Here is an 18135-nt window from a genome sequence, read left to right as displayed (position 1 = left end):
CCAAAGCTATGCTTACTGTTGTCCAATCTACCACTGCTTAGAACCCACCAATGAAAAAACAGTACTAGGTGCTTTTTTGTTTGTCTGAAAAAACAATACAACTTTATATGCTACAGTCCCACATAGTCAGTCCACTACTGACCCATTAACCCTAGGCTGCTGTCTCATTTTTACTCCCTGGAAGTGCATTACCTTGGATGACTACTTTTATTTCCTAAGCAAAAGACACAAATTGGAAGATGAGGCAAAAATCCAGACATTCTTTGAAAATCCATACAGTTAAGAGGTATGAGTTCATGTTCAGTACAACACTCTCCCTGTCAGAAAAGCTGCAATTTAATGAAAGTGTACTCAATGTATGATATACTTGTTTGTGTTCAGTAGGTAGACTGATCATTGTTAGCCACTTTGTGCATGCGTCTCTCTCAGACATGCACACATATACACACATACACACACGCACACACTCTTCTTCTACTTTCACGCACACAATTCTGCTTTCATGCATGCACTCACTCACTCCATACTTACCTGTTAACACAGGTAATTGCTGTCCCTTTCAAAGGCAACAGCAGCAAATCCATACGAGTCCCTCTTCAGCGAGAAAACACACACACACACACACACACACACACACACACACACACACACACACACACACACACACACACTGATTGTTCGTCGCAAAATAATGGCGTAAACACACTGGCCCTTTTTTGGCTCAAAAACAAAACTAGAAGGGTGCTTTGGTGCATGTGCACACTGACATTAGCATTACAAGTCACGGGAGCGAAAAACACAAAACAAAAAAAGTGTTTTGGGGCATGCATACATTGATGTTTCAGTTAGATGTTGAGGGCCACATGGAAGAGCTCTGAGGGCCACATGTGGCCCGCGGGCCGCAGGTTGGACACGTCTACCTTAGAAGGATATAATCTGCTCTGGAAAAATGTTTTGATTTAGTTGCTGTTGGGTGGGGGGGTTCTGGTGTGATAGTTACTTTGAATGAAACCAATATTTGGTCAGATCTGGCAAGGAAAGACCTCACAGTGAGGGTGCTACAGTGGTCCCCCATACTGGTAAGCACCAGATACAAGATGTTGGCACCCCTAGTTGGGGAGTCCACCAGTTGGTCTAGGACATTGGAGTTAATGAACTCGAAGAACCTTTGGAAAACTGAGTTTGAGCACGAGTAATTTACCCAGTCAATGGCTGGATAATTAAAATCACCAAGAAACCATGGTGTTTGGATGTATCTTGATGGATTCCAGTAGATCCAAGTAGGCAGAGTGGTTGCCGTGATTCATGGAGGGGTTCCTGTAGCTGGCAATGACTTGAATAGGCGTCCTACCAACAATTAGTTGCACCTGCTCTGTCTCCAGGGAATCGTGCCATTTAACCAGTCTGGAGGTGTATTTTTCTTTAATGAATATTGATACACCACCTGCTTTAATTTTCACACCTTCCATTCGTAGTCTAAATGTGTGGTTGGCGGTGTAACATGGTAAGGCTGAGGCGCTCTCCACTGACTTGAACCAGGCCTCCATGACTGCAAAAATGTCAGCATCTTCCAAGGTGAGGATTACTTTCCATGAGTGCAGTTTCATGCTAAGACTTCTAGCATTTATCAGCATAACCATGAGGTCGTTTTTTTTTTTTTTTTATGAAGTTTTTACATCAGGAATTTTGTCCTTGTAACATTGCCTAAAAAGGCACTATGGGGATGGCAAGAGCCTTTGCCAGTAGCTGAAATCCCAGGGGTGACAGATGAAGACCATCTCTGGCAAAACATCAAGGTCTATCGATCATGTCATCCAAGGATGACATAAGCTGGATCCCCTTAGAATGACACCAGAAACTAAGTCAATTATTGAAGTCAGTGATTTTCTGTTTATATTGTGGTATCATCCTAGGCAAGGCTAGGGACATACCTGCTGTGGCACATAATCAGAGAGCTCAATCATGTCTCTCTTCATGTAGTCCAGGGAGGTACATCTCAAGTCACACCAACATGTACTATGACCGAATCATAATGATACTTCTTGTTGAGAGACGTGAGTGCCTGCATGATCTGATGATTCCTGGTACCAGAAAGACAGCTGACCAAGACTTTCTTCTTGTTCAGCCTGGTGAGGGGGACGTCTGTGTGTTTCACTTCAGAGTCACCTATGCCTAAGATATTAGGAGTGGTTGTGCGCTGCCTTATGGGGTTTGATGGTGTGATACTTCTGCTTGTGTCATTATGTGTACTGTCTGTTTTGGGTGTTATGGTTGGTTTAGTATGTATGTGTTTTGGAGGTATCTGGTGTCTGTTATGGGTGTTATGGTTGGTTTAGTATGTATGTGTTTTGGAGGTTTCTGGTGTTTAGGTAGATTTTTTGCGAGTATCCCAGCATATGTTGTATATATGTATGCTGTGTGTCATGAGTATAAGTTGTGGTAGGTGGGCTGACAACCCTCTCTGTATTGCTATCTCTTGCACGAGAGAGCTGTGATTCCACATTCATAATGTAGGTGCATCTCTTGCAAATGGTACAGGAATGATTTAGAAGTAGGGGGTTGTCAGTGTACATGAGGCAGTTGCTACACTGCCTCAGTAGACCTCTCAGTAGTATTTCAATATTTTTCACATTACCTCTTTTTTTTCCCTCTCATTTGAGGTTTTCTATTTTATATTTTCAGCCTTTCATAAAATAGTTACATACATGTGTTTGTGTGTGTGTGTGTGTGTGTGTATGTGTGTGTGTGTGTGTGTGTGTGTGTGTGTGTGTGTGTGTGTGTGTATATGAGTGTGTATGAGGTCTATCAAAATTGAACTAACACAATGTTGACATTCAAAGCATTGACCACAAAACATCAAAAACAAAAAATATTGACAGAAAATGAATATGCTCTAAGACAGCATACAAATCCAAAACAAAAGGTTTTGCAGGGGGCAAGCACCCTGTACCCACTCACCCCCTGTTACTAACATATGCCAACTCTGAGGTCACACAATAGTGGGGAAAGGGCAAATTCCATTCCTTGCTATATTAGCAATCTTGTCAATATTTTATGTTTTAGATATTTATTGTCAATGTTCTGAATGTTGACATTGTGGTAGGTATATAAGAGAGGTTGATTTGAAACAATGAATTTTAGAGAAGGTCTGTGAGTTCAGTGTGCTAAGGTATCTTCATATACAATGAACTTTATTCTGAAAACTATGTCTACCAAAATTCAGGAACCGTTTTCTTTAATCTCCTTTTGTTATTTGTTACCATCTCAGTGTTACATAAGGATTTTTGCTTTGTATTATGTTCTTTGAATATTTTCTTGTATATATACTCACTGTATGAATTTCCACTGTGCCCAGGTTTTTGATGAAAAAGTCTTAGGGCAAGCCCATTTACCTGGTTAACAAAGTGAAAAAACAAAACAAAAAAAAAAAAAACATGACATACTTAAAATGCCTGCTGATCATATGGAAGGTCTGGTCATCAGAGCAGTGTGGCAGGGATTAGGCTTTTGCCTCTGCCATTCCTTGTGCCCTCTGTGTACCTTGCACAAACAGTTCCAATGGTACCGCTATCATGTCTATTTCATGCCTCAACAACTATGACTGCTTGCACAATATACATTGCAAGACAGTCTCAGCACTGTGATGGTATCAAAGGGCCTGTGGAACATCATTTAATGGGGTGTGATCCTGCCACATAGTGATCTTTCTGTTTTTTTTTTTAATTTCTCCAAGTCTTTTGGGTTTCTAATACCATGATGGGAATGGACCCCATTCCTAAGTCAAAGTATGATTAAAGTTCATGAAATTAGTATTGTTTCAAATTTTTAAAATAAGCCAGAAGTGCACTTCCTAGCACCCGCAATGTGCCCAGTAATGACTCCTTCTGCAATTTGTATGGAGTTACATGTATTGGTAACATTTCTAAATATGATTGCAGATTCTTTTTTATAAGACCTGCTGCTCTTTCTACAACTGGAACTGTCTCTGTATCCTTCCACATTGCCCTTGTTTCTGCCTGCAAATCCTGGTATTGTATGACTTTGTGTCTCTCTGTACATAAGGCACTGTAGTCACTAGGTGTAGTGATTTCAATGATCAATGCTACTTTTGTCTTCTTTTCATGGACTACTATATCTGGTTTTCTCACATCTATTTTTTTGAGCTGTTGGCAATGGGTGATCCCATGTGATATAAACTTCCTAATTTTCTCTGATGCTTTGTGATTCATGTTTCTAGTGTTTTTCAGCTACCTCAGCATTATAATGTTTGCATAATCCCCAATGCAACAGTAATTGCCACATTATTATGACTTTCAGTGTACAGTCCTTCTGCCATTAGTACATCACAACCAGCAACAAGATGTGCAACTGTTTCCAATTCTGTTTTACAAAACCTAAATCTGTCTGTTTCTCCCATATGTTCAGTAGACTTTATAAACCAAAGTGTATGCTGTCCACTGTCTTGGGCCGCCAATATTAACCTTTCGTCTTTTGGTTTAAATCCATATCTCCTTAACCATTCCTGCATTTGATCCTGATCAACATTAGGCTGTTTCAAGAGGTTTCCATACTTGCTACTATAATTATGGATTTTTCACATTTCTCGCATTCTCATCTGATCCTTCACCTTATATTTTTAATTTTGTTTTCTTGGCACATTCAGTTGCGGCCTGATTTTTATCTACTTCTGGTTTGATTTCCAATCCTGCTTGATGCCAATATGCTTTTGCTAAACTAAGCAGGGAAGTCATCTTAGACTTATTCTCCTCATGTTTCAAAACTTTCACTATGTTTGGATCTTGTGGGGTCAGCAGATATGAATGCAGTCCCACTATCGCATATCTATACATACAGTCAATTTTGAGGCGGACCATACCCCCTTCAGAATGGGGAATATATAATCTTGGTATAAATCATTTGATGAGCATGAAGCACCCTTCTTGTTTTCCTGTCCAACCTATCCAACACATATTGCAGTTTACAAGTCTCCTGTGTCTTTCTGCTATATTAGTGTAGGCATGTCCTTCAGGGCATTTGCAATGAATTCCTCACCATCCTAGGTCAACCTGGATTTCCAGTAGAGGTGCTATGGGCAAAGTCTGTCAGAAAGCAGCTGATAGCTCTGCAAAATCCACTATCATTCTAAGGGGACCTCACCATGAGAATGAGAGGATAAAATTGTTACATGCATACCTTTAGAAACACAGTGATTTATACTAAATGTGTGAAACACATACACAGATACATAACATGACATTTCTAGACCTGTGAGGAGCAGAATATATGGTTAACAATGGTGCAATAATATAGTGTGCTGCACAACTAACTCCTGATTGTGCCTCTGTGTGGCATCTGGAAAAAGTGAATGTAAATGCAAATATTCAAGCATTCCCACAAGCAGTGCATGTACAGACGTGCTCAGGTGTTCTGCAGACTATGCATTCAATATGAAGGTTAGTGATATAGACACAGAAGACAAACACAGCAATAATAAATACTTGCATTATTGCACTGGTTTAACAGATTGTCGCTCATTGCTAGGTTATTAGCTTATTTTCACTGGAAAATTGCACTTAAATGATTGCTTTAAGGCCTACATTTATATTGCACTGTAGGACAGTTCAGTTTGATTACTGCTGGCTTTGCTGTTTGGGTGCAGGTAAGACCTTGTTACATATTGCACCACAGAGACTTTTCATTATTGCTGGATTACTGCCTTAATGCCCAGTGTGAAGGGTACTGTTCCTAGAGTTCAACAACCTGATGGTTAGTGGAAATAATCTGTTTCTGAATCTTGTGGTTTTACAGCGTATGCATCAAAAGCACCTTCCTGATGTTAAATGTGAGAGCAGCATGAGTGCTATCCCTGGTTATTTTCCTTGCTCTGCTGAGACATCTGGACATGTTCAGGTGTTGTATGGATGGGAGGGAGTTCCTGATAATCCTCTCAGCCACTTTCATCACTATCCTCTGGAGGGACTGGTGTTCGGAAGCAGAGCAGCTTCCATACCATACTATAAAGCTGTTTGTCAGTATACTTTCGATGGTTCCCCTGTATAAGGTTGTGATAGCCGTTGATGATAGGTTTGCTGTCCTCAACCTTCCCAAGAACTGAAGCCACTGGTCTGCTTTCTTAAGGATGGCATTTGTGTTGACTGACCACGGCAAGTCTTCTGCAAAGTGCATCCCTGGAAAGTTTGTGCTTTTTACTCTCTCAACTGTTTCTTCATTGATTATGAGTGGAGACTGCTCTCTGTTGCTCGTCCTGTAGTCCACAATTATTTCTCTTGTCTTGTTGACATTTAGTGCAAGATTATTGCTATAACACCAACTTATGAGATGATTCACCTCCTCTCTGTAGCCTGTCTTGTCATCATTCCTGATGAGGTCCACAACTGTTGTATCATCTGCAGATTTGATGATATGGTTTGAGCTGTGCTTGGCAGTAAAGTCGTGGGTTAATATGGTGAAAAGTAGGGGGCTTAGGACACATCCTAGTGGGACTCTAGTGTTCAGGGTGATGCTGTCTCATGTATTCTTGCCTACACACACTTTCTGGGGTCTATCTATAAGAAAGTCCAGAATCCAGTTGCATAGTGGAGTGCTGATGCCTAGTTGAACCAGCTTTCTGATCAGATTTTGAGGGATGACTGTATTGAAAGCTGAACTGAAGTCAATGAAAAGTAGCCTCACATAACTATTCTTGTTCTCCAGGTGGTCCAGCAAGAAGTGGTGTGCCAAAGAAATAGCATCTCCTGTGGAGTGAATGGGTCTGTATGCAAAGTGGAGTGGGTGTAAGTCTGCAGGTGTTTGGACGTTATCACATCTGTAACCAGTCTCTCAAAGCATTTCATCACAGTGGAGGTGAGAGCTATGGGATGATAGTCATTTAGGCTGGCAGGTGGTGACTTCCTTGGCAGTGGTATAATGCCTGCATACTTGAAACATTTGGGCACAATTGCTTGACTCAGTGAATTGTTGAAGATGTCTGTGAGTACATTTGTTAGTTGGTTTGCACAGTCTCTGAGTACTCCTCTAAGAATGTTATCAGGTTCAGCTGCTTTCCTCTAGTTAACTCTTCATAGGGTCCTTCTGAGATCAGCAGGGTTGAGGTTGAGCTCTTCCTCGCTCTGGTTGTTGTTGATTTTTCTCTGCTGCTGTCTTGTTCCCTTCCTCAAACCTACTGAAGTAGATGTTGAGCTTGTTTAGGAATTCCATATCATCATCACACTGTGAAGACGGGGACCTGTAATCCTTGTTTAGGAATTCCATATCATCATTACACTGTGAAGATGGGGACCTGTAATCTGTTTATAGACCAGATACCCTGCCACAGGCACCTGGGGTCCTTTTGTTTGGAAAACTGACTCATAATCCTTTGACCATATTTGCATTTGGCCTCCCTCACCCCTTTGTTTAATTGAGATCTGGCCAATCTGAGAGCCTCTTTACCACCAGACTTGAATGCCACATTCCTTGCTTTCAGGAGCTTGTACACTTCACTTGTTAGCCAGGGTTTCTGGTTGGCTCTTGAGATGATGCTTTTGGTGAATGTCACATCGTCAGCACATTTTGAGATATAACCCATCATTGATTCAGTGTACTCCCCCAGGCTGTTGTGTTGGTTTACTGTGGCCACCTCCTTGAAGATGTTCCAGTCCGTACTCTCAACACAGTCTTGTACTGCTGAGACTGCTCCCTCCAGCCATACTCTCAATTGCTTCACTGATGGTTTCCCCTGGTCAGCAGTGGTCTGTACGATGGTAGCAGCATAATGGCAAGGTAATCTGAGTACCCAAGTAGGGGTGAGGTACTGTCTTAAATGCTAGCTTAATATTTGTATAGACCTTGTCCAGTGTGTTGTCCCCTCAGGTTGCAAAGTCTACATACTAGAAGTATTGAGGTAGGACTGTTTTCAGGTTTGCCTGATTGATGTCACCTGGTTATGTGTACTCCATCAGAATTTTGATTTTGCAGGTCATTTATCGACTGATATAGTTTAGCTAGTGCTTTGTTTGTGTTGGCACTTGAAGGTATGTATACTGTTGTGATGCTGACACTGTTAAATTCCCTTGGTAGGTAGAAAGATATGCATTTCAGTGACATAAACTCTAGGTCATCAGAACAGTGTGTTTTTAACCACCTCACAGCTGGTGCACCAATTGTTATTGATGTAGATGCAGACACCACCCCCCTTTGCTTTCCACTGAGAGACTGTATTCTATCTGCATAAAATAATGATAGTCCCTCCACATGAACTGCACTGTCATTTATGCTAGAGCTCAGCCAAGTCTCAGTGAAGATAAATACACAAGAGTTTCTCACATTGCTCTGGTTATTTACTTCTAGCCTTATGTAGTCCATTTTGTTTTCCAGAGAGCGAACATTAGTCAGTAGAATGGATAATGTATAATGTAAGTATATTGTATGGTAAAGAAGCAAATATATATTAGTAAACCCACCCACTCACACTATTTCTTTGGAATTTGGCACAAGATCTGATTACTGTTTGATTTTAATCACTGTTACTGTGTCATTTATTACAGTTTACATGTCCCATCTATCTCAGGTTGTTGGCCACACTTCAATACAGATACCAGTCTATTAAATGTCTATCATAGTATTTGTTTTTCTCTAGTATTTAGCTCTATGACAGCTGGCTTGTATGTACCCTTAACTCTGTTTTTTTGGAGAATATGTACAAATAATTATATTAACAACCACTCTGGGTTCTTCCTTCTCCTGCTTCCTATCATCTCATTAAAGCCCATTCATTGCTATTGTCAATTAATTTTTGCATTTTATGTTTTTGGTGAACGAGTTTCCCTCTCCAAGTCCCATGGAGAGGGCTTCACCCATGTCATCACATGTTTTAATTGCCATATTTAAGGTTGTGAGACATGAGGTAAGGGCAGAATGCCAAATACAGTAAGAACATGATGAATATAACGTGTACATCCTCTAGACCACAGCATTGAACCTGTATGGTAATGCACATTTTTGTACAGTTTGTCTTCGAACAAAAGCCTGCCCTAATTATTCCTACTGCATCTATCTTGCTTAATGCTGCAGCTGTTTGTAGCACTCTCTTCCTATTCCTGTTCGTAGTTTAGTGCTTCCTACATTGCTGGTGGCTCTCCTCCTGCACGTTAGCCCCTTGGAAGCCTCCTTCCTGGTTACTGCTGTTCTCTTCTCCTTCCTTGTTCCCTTCCTACATTCCTATCACGTCTCACTGGTTTGCTCCCCTTCCCCTCCTTCTCCCTCTCAGCTCTCCATCTGTCACCTCTAGCTTTCTTACTTGTGGTCTCTGCTTCTTACCCAAATCCTCCTGACAGATCATCTTCTGCTACATCCCCTTGTGTCTCAGCTGCAGCTTTTCTAGATTTCCACTGCCCTTCCTCCTGTCCTTCCTGCTGCCCCTACCAAGCTCTTCATCCCTTCTCCTTCTCCTTCTTTCCCCTTCTCACCTGTCCATGTCGTATACTAACTCCTCTCATTCCTTTCCTGCCAGTTTACACCTTGTGTAGGATTTCAGTATCATGTTCTGCCTCTCCAGAGCCACTGACCATTTAAATGCCCTATGCCCACTGCCCCAAAAGTCCTCAGCTGTAGTGCAATGTCTCACCCACTGCTCCTGACCCCTCCTTTCCTTCCCTTCTCATCTGCTTTTGTCTGTCTGTTCTTGCCTTAATCTTCCCTGATGCTGGCTTTCTTCTTTTTGTTTAGCTATGTGTTCCTAAAACACGTCTAGCTGCTGCATGTTGCAAGCCTCTGCTTTTTTTCTTAAGAAGCCCTCCATTTCCATGCCCCTATCTACTCCTAATTAGCCCTGTGATTGTTATGCACCTCTAGCTTACTTAGTGTTTCCTAATAAGTGCAATACATGCTTGCTCACAAAATCACATTTACCTGCCTAAAACTGACTACTGCATACTCCCATGCACTATTTGCCATACGACCTGTGTGCTTTAGAATCTTGCACAACAAATTCAAAAAAGGGAAAAAAAACATCAAAGGCAATTATAGGTTTATTTAAAGTTCCATCTAGCTTCTAAATCTGTTACTTCACTCACTGTGAGTAACCACTTTGGCAGACGTCTGATACAAGGCTTCATTGAGAACAGAGCTTTCCAATTAGCTGCCTACAGAGCCCAAGACATGCCCACATGTAGAAGTTCTGTCCTCAGGCTGAGATACAGTTGTTTTGTGCATCTTCTTAAAGGTGTATATCTTCATAGATATATACAAGGCCATCAGTAGGGTAGACCATCTGGAGCCTACCCACTGCAATTCTCACTGCTTGCTCCTTCTTACGGACCCCTATTTAGAGTCAGGGAATTATTTGGTTTGATATAGTGAGGAGTTTGTTCCTTAGTTAAGGGATTCTTTGAAAGAGGTATCTATCCCACCAACAAGTTCTGTAAATATTATGACGTAAATTTCCATCCCTAGAATGGTAATCGTGGATGATACCTCTTTGTATGAACATATTATGAACATTTAAAGTCTTGTAAACTAAACAGAGGTCACTATACAGAAGCATGTTATAGACAGAGTCAAGTGATAGGGTTTTAGATGCTCTTACATAACTTAAGCAGCTCATAAGCAGTATTTTCTTGGTGAGGAAACTTTTTTTTCTTGTTGGGTAATATGCTTGGATAAGTACATGCCAAAGGGAATATTATATTATATTATAGGTGTCATGCCTTAGGGGAGTATTATATTATATTATATTATATTATATTATATTATATTATATTATATTATATTATATTATATTATGTTATATTATATTATGATAGTCAAGGGATAGAGAGGAGTAATAACTTCCTTGGAAGGATATGGTTTTCATAATAAATTGGGCAGGTAGAAGGATTTCCTAATGATAGCTGATACAGAGGGGTCAAACAAGATTCACTGGCTATCAACGTACCTATGTCTCTAAAGGACAGCATCAGATTTGAGCTGGAGTATCATTTAGGAGGTAGGAGGTAGATGCAGGTGTGTTTTTACTTACCAAACAAAAATGCATTTCTTTGTATTGAGTTTAAGACCATTCTTCTGGCACCAGGAGTTTGTGTGGGTTAGGCTCTTTAGGGGAATACGTATGTCATCTGATGAAGTGTTGATAGCTCCATGTTTGCATTCATCTGCAAGCTTAGTCAGCCAGAGACCTTTGAGCTTAGACATCAGTGAAATATATGCTGAAGAGGAGTGACCCCAAAAGAGAACCTTTTGAGATGCTACTAATGACCTCTCTTTTCAAGGACAGTGTGCCACCAGCCTTTTGTGGAGGGGAGGCAAACATTTGACAACATTAACAGAACATTGATTATCCAGTGTGAAGCTGAATGTAAGAAAACACCACTGTTGTTAATGGGTCTTGATGCAGAGAAAGCATTTTAGGATATATAAGTGATCAGAGGTGAAAATTAAAGTGGGTGGAGTCCTCTGTGATAATTTCTGTTTGAGCAGAGAAACCAGGCAGGGATATCCTCTTTCCCCTTTGTTATTTGCACTATATTTAGAACCACTGGCAAAGAAAATAAGGGACTCAGAAATTCAAGGATATAATTTGTATGGTAGTCTAGAAAAGCTGGCTGTATTTGTAGATGATATTATTTTATACCTGGTAAAACCAGAAAAGGACATTTCAGTGTTGTGGAACATTTTGAGGCAGTTTCAATTTTTTTCAGGATACAAAATTTATGAAGCTAAAAAAAAGACAATACCTGTAAATTATGTACCCATGCACAAATTAGTTCAGCAATATCCATATTTATTGGGATGTGATAAAATGAAGTACTTAGCAGTACAGACTAAAAAGGATTCTGGTGTGGCAGCTAAGTATATGCAGAAAGAGACTAAACAAAAGATAATACAAAACTGCAAAATTGGAAGCTCTGTTATATGGATATGGATAGCAAGATACAAGCAGTTAAACTGTTTTTAGTCCCGTCAGGCATATTTTTATCAACCAGAGGAGAAGCTGTGGATAGCAATTAATAAAGAGCTGAAGGATTTTATCTGAGCGGGGAAGATGGCAAGAGTTAAGTGGGATAAGATGATTCTTCCAATTGAACAAGGCGGGTTGGGATTACCCGATTTGAAGGGGTATCAATTAAGGCTCCTATACATAGCACAAGCAGAAAGTTATAATTCAAAGTGAAAAGGGATGATGATGAAACGGGGGGGGGGACCTCAAGAAACAAGGAGAGATTGGGATTTTGGATGCAGATCCTTAAGGAAAATAACAATTACCATGCATAATATTATATTTATAAACTAAGCCAACAAATGAATGAAGAAAGGAGATTCTGCTGATAGGGATGACTACAATTAGGGATACAGACAATAGACAAGAGGGGGGTTGGAATTTATTGGAGAAAACTGGTAAAAGAACAAAGGTATTGGGAGTAAATAATTAAAGACGGAACGGTAATAGAATGGGAAGATGCCAAGAATTTATCTGGAGTGCAGAATACAGATTGCCTGCCCTATCAAAGACTGGTATCAGACTACAGGCAAAGAGAAAGAAATAGGGAGATACTAAGGAAAAGACCAGCACTAGTAGAGTTGTTAGCAGAAACTAGGACAGAAGTTACAGTTATAAAGGGAATAATTAGTAGAGCATACAAAATATTATATGATAACTATAAGAATCAATCAGAGGAGGTTAAAAAGGATTGGGAAGAGAGATTGGATAAACAATTCACAAAAAATAATGGGGAGAGGTATGCATGTCTCCCAAATATGCAACAAAGTCTACAAGATTTAGGAGTTTGCTTGGAAGTGTTTATATAGGGATTTTTATACCCCAAGTAAACCCCAAAGTATTTTTCCTAGGTAGACAGCAAATGTTGGAGGTGTGATGGGGAAGAAAAAGGTAACTGGGAACATATTTTCTGTGTGTGTAATCAGTTGGCAGACTTTAAAGATTTCCTGCAGACTGCTCTGTCAGAGATACTGGATGAGCAAACTGGCGTAACTAAGAAAATTATTTTTTGAGCTATGATACAGAATCTGAATTGCCTAGACATAGTAAGGTCTTGCTGAGTCTAATTATGGTGGCTGCCAAAAAATCATTTACTAGAAAATAGAATCAAAGTCTAAACCAACTTTACTAGAAGTAGCGGAAATAGTAACAGAGATAAAACAACTGGAATTGGGATCTTTAGAAATGAGTAGGAGCAAATTACATAGGAAAAATGGGAATTGTAAGAACAATACATGCATAGGAGGAATGAGATTTAAAAGAAGGCAGGATATAAATGAGCTATATAATGTTTGACAATGACTGGATAGATAAGTGATATATAATGTTTGCAACTACAATTATGTCAATATGATTTGTGATGTATAATGCTTGCATCTAAAATTTTGTCAATATGTTTGTTTTTCATTTATAAAAATGTATGATTGCCTATGTCATATGTGATAATTTTATAGGTTCATAGGTAGGTACTAGGCTATCTGCCCAAAGGCATTTATAAGCCTAGCCAGAATGTGTTGGCTTTCACCACCCCCATAGATTAACTCCCTGTGCCTCTGTCCAACAGAGTCATTGAAGTGATCCCTGAGGTAAACTTTCTGTTTCCCATCCACTCATAAAGATTTCTTTTGAAAAGTGTTAGAGAGGAGCTCTGCCTAATGTAGATTGGGAGCTGGTTCCAAAGCATGGGAAGTCTCTGGGACAGGAATCTATCCCTCCAGCACGTCCTGTTTATTGTTGTGGTGAGGTTTAGATCCCGAGAGCGTGTGGCTCGTGGGGATAAGGTTTTCTTTAGGTGGAGCATGTTCATCAATTCTGGGTTGGAAATAGCCTTGTATGTCAAGCAGAGATCACCTCTGAGTAGGCGGTATGCAACCGAGTACAGCTGTAATTTCTTCAGTCGAGCTGCATAGGGCATCTGTTTGAGGCCAGTGATCCTCTTGGTGAGGTACTTCTGTGGTCTTTCCAGCTGTTGCAGGTGTCTTGTAAGGTACATCCCAAATGGGGCGTTGTACTCTATGATGGGTCTGATGAGTGATGAGTAGAGGGGCACAATGACCTCTTTTGATCTGGATGTGAACCCTTTTGTGATTAGGTGGGCCACAAAGAAGGATTTTCTAACCACTTTGGCAATGTGATTATCAAAGGTGAGATTACTTTCTACTTGGGTCTCCAGATCCCTTATTATGTCTTCCATATTTAGGGGACTACCACCTATGTGGTAGTTTGTGGGTACTTTGTTTTTTCCAAAGGGGATGACTATGCACTTTTTGGCATTTAGCTTGAGGCCATGATTTTGACACCAGGTATCCATCTCAGTGAGAACCTTTTGGAGGATATCTGTGTCAGTCAGAGAGTCAGTTATAGCCCCTAGTTTGCAGTCGTCTGCGAACTTGGTCAGCCATAGTCCTCCTGTGCTTGCCTGTACCTCTGAGAAGTATATGCTGAACAGGAGGGGTCCTAGGACTGAGCCCTGGGGAACTCCGCTTGTAACCGATTTAGAGTCGGACCTAGCTCCCGCAACTCTCACCATGTGGGTTCTGTCTGTAAGCCAGCTGGCAACTCATCTTGTGACGTAGGAGTTTATGTTCAGGCTGGTGAGCTTGTCTATAATGCCAGAATGGGGAATGGTGTCGAAGGCCTTTGCGTGGTCTAGGTAGGCTGTGTGTACCACCTTTCCCTCATCTATAGTCTTGGTAACTGTCTCAAAGAAGTCCACCAGGTTTAGGAGGCAAGATCTGCCCTTAACAAAGCTGAACTGGGTAGGGTCCGGTGTTTGGAGGTTCCCAATGTCTCTGTTAATGAGTTCCATGATGATGCGCTCCATAGCCTTGCAGACCAAGCTAGTCAGGTTTATAGGGTGATAGTTCCTGGGGTCTGTTTTGGCTCTACCTTTGTGGAGCAGAATAACTGCTGCTGTGCGCCATTCTATGGGTACGTAGCCAGTGGAGAGGCTGAGTTTGAATGGTGTGTTTAGGTGAGGGGTTAGTTCATCTTTGAGCTCGTGTAGGACACAGCCTGGGACACCGTCTGGTACCATTGAAGCTGTGTTTTTGGCTTTGGAGAGGGCTGTTTTAACCTGAGTGTCTGTGATTTCAGGGACTCTACATTCTTCTGGTATGGTTATGGGCCCTCTTGGGGGTGAGGGGGGGGGGTGAAGTTTGCGCAGAACCTGTCTGCCAGGATGTTGGCGATATCAGTCAGTTCAGTGTATTTTGTGCCATTCTGCACTAACTCTGAGCAGATCTGAGCATTGCCACTTAGATTCTTGACATAGCTAAAGAATGCCTTGTGGTTATCTTTGGAGTCCTTGGCAATTTTTCTTTCAAAGCTCACCTTGGATGATTTTATGAGGGATCATAGTTTTGTGCTGATACTGATCAGGGATGTCTTCCCTTCTTGGGATTTTACTCTTTTCTGTACTAGTTTCTTCCTTCTATTGTATAGCTTATTTATGGCAGGAGTCTACCAGGCTGGTTTCCTTTTCTTGGAGGAGTGAGTCTTGGTTTTGCTTGGGATAGCATGATCCATACATTCTTGTAGGTGCCCACTAAATGCATTAGTAAAGAATTTTGCAGCTTGGATAGCGTTATCCTTCAGCATGTGGGATTTGAAACTTTCCACCTTGGTCTTAAGTAACGTGAAGTTTGCTTTTGAAAAGTTTTTCACTGTGGTTTTCTTGTCCGGGGGTGGGGGCGGAATGTGGATATCCAAAGTGATTTGTTTATGGTCAGATCTAACCAGTGAGGGGTTGACCTCCGGTGTGGAACACCGGTCTCCCATGTTGGTGATGACCAGGTCCAATATGTTGTCACCTTTGGTGGGAGTGTTGACCAGTTGAACCAGGGCATTTGAGTTTATAAATTCTAGGAAATGTTGGGCAAGGGAGTTAGTACTTGAGTAGTTCTCCCAGTTAATGTTTGGATAATTGAACTCACCCAATATTAGGGTATTTGGTAGGACCTTTATGTTTCCCAGTGTTTCCAGGAACGTGGAATGGGGGTCCTGGGACATGGTGGGTGATCTGTAGCAAGCTACAATTTGAATTGCAGTTTTGCCCATTGTTAGTTGCACGTGGATGATCTCTGAAGCATCGTGCTGTGCCACTAACCTGGAGGTGTGGGTATCCTTGCTGAATATGGATACGCCCCCGCCTTTTGTATTTCGGTTTGGGTTCTGTGGCTGAAATGTATGGTATGAGTTGTAGCCTGGTAGTGCTGGGGTGCTCTCTGCAGCCTTAAATCTGGTTTCTGTTACTGCACATGTATCAATTTTCTCCATACTGAGGAGTGCCTCGAGTGCATGCATTTAGAGGTTCAGACTTCTGGCATTGAGTAGCACTGCCCTCAGTTTTTTGTTACTTGTGCTATTTATAGTGGTAGGTTTGTCTTTTGAGCCTTGTCTAAAAAAGGCACTATGGGGGTGGCAAGAGCCTTGGCCAGTATTCAAAAGCCTAAGGATGACAGGTGCAAGCCGTCTCTAGCGAAGCAGCGTGGCTTGTCGAGCATGCCATCCCAGGTGGACAGACACTGGATCCCCTTTGAATGACACCAGAAACTTAGCCAGTTGTTGAAATTGAGAATTTTTTCTTTATACCGTGGTATCATTCTTGGTGAAGGCAGGATGCTGCTCAGGGTCAGGGTCATATCGGCCTGGGCTACGTGATCAGAGAGCTCTTCCATGTCTCTTTACATGTAGCCCAGAGAGGTACAGCTCAGGTCATTCACACCAACATGGACAATGACAGAGTCATATTTGTACTTGTTCTGTAGTGACCTGAGTGCTTGTGTTATGTGGCGGATCCTGGCGCTTGACAGGCAGCTAACAGTAACCTTCTCCTTATTCAGCCTAGTGAGTGGGATGTCAGTGTGCCTGACTATAGAGTCACCTATTACTAGTATGTTGGGTATGTTATTTTGCCTTAAGGGCTGTGATTGCATGGTACACTGGTTTTGTGAAGTATGTGTTTCATGGTTTGTGTTGGGGGGGGGGGTGGAGGTTGCTTGGATGTTTGTTTTTGGTTTTGCAGATTTTTATTTAGAGCCTCCGAGTATGTTTTCATGTATTTATGTGTGTTTTTTTCCAGTGTAGCTTTAATGGGTTTATGTGAGACTGGTGGTGTGATGCAAGTATTTCCCTTCTCCTCTTGACTGTCTGATCCAGTCTTGGGTTGAGAGAGGTTAGCCTCCAGTTTGGCTGTATAATTGCATCTCTCGCATGTATTAGTGTTTGGTGGTAGGGGGAGGGGGTTTTCTGTGTACATGAAGCAGTTGTAACATTGCCTCAAAATGCCCGGATTCACCAGTTGGACTAGAGAGTACACCTGAAACTGCCCTTTGGACATGCCTGGATAGGTACAGTGAACTGTTTTACTGGATGGCTGGTAAGGTTGAATAGAGAGCCTTGTCATTCTGTACAGTACAGGAGGGTCTTGTGCTAGGGTTTATAAGTGCTTGCTATAAGTTTTGAGTAAGTGCGAGGCTGAGAAAAGAGTGGCTTGAGTGCTTAAGTTGAAAGTTTGTCTAGTTCCAAGGGAAAAATTGAAGAGGAGACTTTGTTTATAAAGATGTTTCTTGTTAAAAAAAAAGAATCCTGGCCAAAACCAAAAATAATTGGGGGACAAAGTTTCAAAAAAGGACAATTTGTAACCAGTGCTGATATAAATGTAGAAAATTGATAGCATAACAGGTTCTGTATTAGCATGCATTTTTCTGGAGGATATGAAGTCTGAAACTCCCGTGTTTAGCTTCATTTATTGACTTCAGTTCTCAATAATTTGCAAGAAAACCACAAATTTTATGAGAAACAGACCAAAAATATGAGACAAAAATCTGGATATTCTGTAAAAATCTGGACAGTTGAAAGGTAAGGAAGCAAGTCAGTAGAGAAGAATTCTGATCCCAGGCTGCAGTCCTTCTTGCCGAGTTATTCTCACCACAGACATGCAAGCTTGGGTAATTAGAAGCAAGTGAGCAAGGGAAAAAAACATTTTCTCAATGGCAAACCCACATGCAATGTTACAAAACAATATGAACACACTTTATTTAGAAACAGTAATTGTAGTACAGCCATGTGTGGCACTGCACTGTGGCACTTAGTGGCAATGCTGAGTCTGTGGAACTCTGTGTCCCAGTGCATTGAGT

The sequence above is a fragment of the Protopterus annectens genome, chromosome 9.part0 (assembly GCF_019279795.1).
Source record: "Protopterus annectens isolate FY-2018-M chromosome 9.part0, PAN1.0, whole genome shotgun sequence".
NCBI classification, from domain to species: domain Eukaryota; kingdom Metazoa; phylum Chordata; order Ceratodontiformes; family Protopteridae; genus Protopterus; species Protopterus annectens.
The sequence above is the reverse complement of the archived record's forward strand: the minus strand, read 5'-3'. Positions refer to the sequence as shown.